The 3,947-nt window shown below is 40.9% G+C and overlaps 1 pseudogene; it reads right to left on the bottom strand.

Moving 5' to 3' along the window:
- The window catches only part of LOC137643312 (cylicin-2-like), a 2,715-nt pseudogene extending 745 nt beyond the window's left edge, over positions 1–1,970 (bottom strand).
- Positions 1,971–3,947: the final 1,977 nt, after the last annotated feature.

Genomic DNA, 3,947 nt, shown 5'->3' with positions numbered 1-3,947 from the left:
TTCTTTCCCTCTTCCCTTCCCTCGCCTTGTTCCTCTTTCCCCTCTTCCCTCCTCTCGTCTTCCTCTTTCCAATCTTCTGTTCCCTCTTTCTTCTTTACCCTCTTCCTCTTTCCCCTCGTCCCTCCCCTCGTCGTCTTCCCCTTTCCCCTCTTCCTCTTTCTCTTTATCTTATTCCTTTTTCCCTCTTTTCCCTTCCCTTGTCTTCTTCCTCTTTCCCCTCTTCCCCTCCATCGTCTTGTTCCTCTTTCCCCTCTTCCCTCCTCTCGTCTCCCTCTTTCCAATCTTCTTCTTTCCCTCTTCCCTTCCCTCGCCTTGTTCCTCTTTCCCCTCTTCCCTCCTCTCGTCTCCCTCTTTCCAATCTTCTTCTTTCCCTCTTCCCTTCCCTCGCCTTGTTCCTCTTTCCCCTCTTCCCTCCTCTCGTCTTCCTCTTTCCAATCTTCTGTTCCCTCTTTCTTCTTTACCCTCTTCCTCTTTCCCCTCGTCCCTCCCCTCGTCGTCTTCCCCTTTCCCCTCTTCCTCTTTCTCTTTATCTTATTCCTTTTTCCCTCTTTTCCCTTCCCTTGTCTTCTTCCTCTTTCCCCTCTTCCCCTCCATCGTCTTGTTCCTCTTTCCCCTCTTCCCTCCTCTCGTCTTCCTCTTTCCAATCTTCTGTTCCCTCTTTCTTCTTTACCCTCTTCCTCTTTCCCCTCGTCCCTCCCCTCGTCGTCTTCCCCCTTTCCCCTCTTCCTCTTTCTCTTTATCTTATTCCTTTTTCCCTCTTTTTCCCTTCCCTTGTCTTCTTCCTCTTTCCCCTCTTCCCCTCCATCGTCTTGTTCCTCTTTCCCCTCTTCCCTCCTCTCGTCTTCCTCTTTCCAATCTTCTGTTCCCTCTTTCTTCTTTACCCTCTTCCTCTTTCCCCTCGTCCCTCCCCTCGTCGTCTTCCCCTTTCCCCTCTTCCTCTTTCTCTTTATCTTATTCCTTTTTCCCTCTTTTCCCTTCCCTTGTCTTCTTCCTCTTTCCCCTCTTCCCCTCCATCGTCTTGTTCCTCTTTCCCCTCTTCCCTCCTCTCGTCTTCCTCTTTCCAATCTTCTGTTCCCTCTTTCTTCTTTACCCTCTTCCTCTTTCCCCTCGTCCCTCCCCTCGTCGTCTTCCCCTTTCCCCTCTTCCTCTTTCTCTTTATCTTATTCCTTTTTCCCTCTTTTCCCTTCCCTTGTCTTCTTCCTCTTTCCCCTCTTCCCCTCCATCGTCTTGTTCCTCTTTCCCCTCTTCCCTCCTCTCGTCTTCCTCTTTCCAATCTTCTGTTCCCTCTTTCTTCTTTACCCTCTTCCTCTTTCCCCTCGTCCCTCCCCTCGTCGTCTTCCCCTTTCCCCTCTTCCTCTTTCTCTTTATCTTATTCCTTTTTCCCTCTTTTCCCTTCCCTTGTCTTCTTCCTCTTTCCCCTCTTCCCCTCCATCGTCTTGTTCCTCTTTCCCCTCTTCCCTCCTCTCGTCTCCCTCTTTCCAATCTTCTTTTTTCCCCCTCTTCATCTTCATCCTCTTTCCCCACTTAATCTTCCCCCTCTTCCTCTTTTTCTTTCTCCTCTCCTTCTTTCCCCTCTTCCTCTTTTTATTCTCGTCTTCTTCTTTCCCCTCTTCCTCGTCCTGTTTCCCCTCTTCCTTGACCTCTTTCCCCTTTCCAATCTTATTTTATCCCCTCTTCATCTTCATCCTCTTTCCCCACTTAATCTTTCCCTTCTTCCTCTTTTTCTTTCTCTTCTTCTTCTTTCCCCTCTTCCTCTTTTTCTTTCTCTTCTTCTTTCCCCTCTTCCTCGTCCTCTTTCCCTTCTTCCTCGTCCTCTTTCCCCTCTTCCCTTTCCTCATCTTCCTCTTTCCCCTCTTCCTCTTTCTCTCAACCCTCTTCCTTTTTTCCCTCTTACTCTTTACCATCTGAACTCTACCTACCTTCTTCAACTTTCTCTGTAACTTTTCCTCTTTACCCTCTCTCTTTTCCATCTTCCTCTTTCCCGCCTTCCTCTTTCCCCTCTTCCTCTTTCCCCTCTTCCTATTTCCCGTCTTCCTCTCTCCCCTCCTCCTCTTTTCTCTCTCCATCTTATTTTCCACCTTTTCATTGTAGTTGCTTTTACGCAGTCACATCCTTCTCATTTACATCCACTGCTGCTTCTGTTGTTGTTTTTCTTGTGATTATGGCCCCTTTGTGCTTCACCTCAGCTGTTCACTTCAGTACTGATAATTGCATGTGGCGATTTCTATTATACCATTCAATGTGATAGTAGTTTTTACTGTTGTTGTTGTTGTTGTTGTTGTTGATCTTTCATTCCTATCAATACCACTTCTGGAGTTATTAGAATTTTTAGTATTAGGGTGGTTACGACCATTCTAGTGTACACAACCAGTCAAGAATAACGGCTAAATATTTAGAATGATAAGCACACAGACGAACTCCCCTCTCACGAGGGTATGACTACTCCTCTCCTCCTACCTGAGTGACGGGAAAAGCTGGACGTGACCAAAAAGAAATTTTATATATATATATATATATATATATATATATGTATATATATATTATATATATATGAATATATGTATATATATATATATATATATATATATATAGAGAGAGAGAGAGAGAGAGAGAGAGAGAGAGAGAGAGAGAGAGAGAGAGAGAGAGAGAGAGAGCGAGCCAGACAATTGCTCGTTATTTCATAAGGAGATAACAGCTGATACTCTTAATTTTCTCCAAAGCCTTGAAATTTAACTTTAAGTTATTGAGGAACTGAAAATAAATTAATTATTTTTATCAAGAAAATCAAGTGCCTGTATAAGTAAGTGTATACCTACACACATATGTGCGTATATAAATGTGTGTGTATGTTTGTCTGTGTGTGTTCATTGGTGTATGTGTGAGAGAGAGAGAGAGAGAGAGAGAGAGAGAGAGAGAGAGAGAGAGAGAGAGAGAGAGAGAGAGAGAGAGAATTAATTATACTATTTTGTTCCTGTATAGACATATTGTGAAAATTTATTATAATTATTGATTTCATTTCGCTTTCAATCATTAAATATAGTTGATATAATGATTTATAGCTTCGGATAATTGCTTCTTTATATCATACCGGAAATCTATAAACCTCCCAGCGTTAACAAGAAAACAGAAAGGAGAATTTTCAGAAGTAAAATAAAAAATATATATAACAGACGTTTCTGTGACAGCAAAGAGAGACCTTCTCAACCATTAACTATGACAGAAAGGCCGGAGGATCTGTCAGCTTTCATTCGAAATCCAATTTCTTGTATATTTTTACTTACTCTTTTTCAAATACCATTTTTTTTCTTGAAAAGTAAAAGAAAAAAGTATATAGCTTCAGGTTAAACTGACTTTTTAAAGAAGGGAAAATAACGTAGTGCTTTTCATGTAGATTTCATTGTTTGTGAATAAGTTTGTGGATAGAATTTTATTGCAGAAATTTCTCCTATATGATAAAAGAGCACGTGTCTGGTTTTATATATATATATATATATATATATATATATATATATATATATATATATGTATATGTATATATTGTATATGTATTGTATATATATGTGTCTATATATTGTGTATATATATATATATATATATATATATATATATATATATATATATTTCTACACTAGTCATTTCTTTGTAACTCTTTTTAAGAAGTGATTTATCCGTGATTTAATTTCCAGGGATAACGATTAATAAAAGCTTCTATGAAAAAAAGCTTTCTAGAAGGTTGGCCAGGGCACCAGCCACCCGTTGAGATACTACCGCTAGAGAGTTATGGGGTCTTTAGACTGGCCAGACAGTAGTACATTGGATCCTTCTCTCTGGTTGCAGTTCGTTTTCCCTTTACACACACACACACACACACACACACACACACATCGAATATTTTGGCCTATTCTTTACATATTCTCCTCTGTTCTCATACACCGACAACACTGAGA

The sequence above is a fragment of the Palaemon carinicauda genome, chromosome 6 (genome assembly GCF_036898095.1).
Source record: "Palaemon carinicauda isolate YSFRI2023 chromosome 6, ASM3689809v2, whole genome shotgun sequence".
Taxonomy (NCBI): Eukaryota; Metazoa; Arthropoda; class Malacostraca; order Decapoda; family Palaemonidae; genus Palaemon; species Palaemon carinicauda.
The sequence above is the reverse complement of the archived record's forward strand: the minus strand, read 5'-3'. Positions and strand labels throughout refer to the sequence as shown.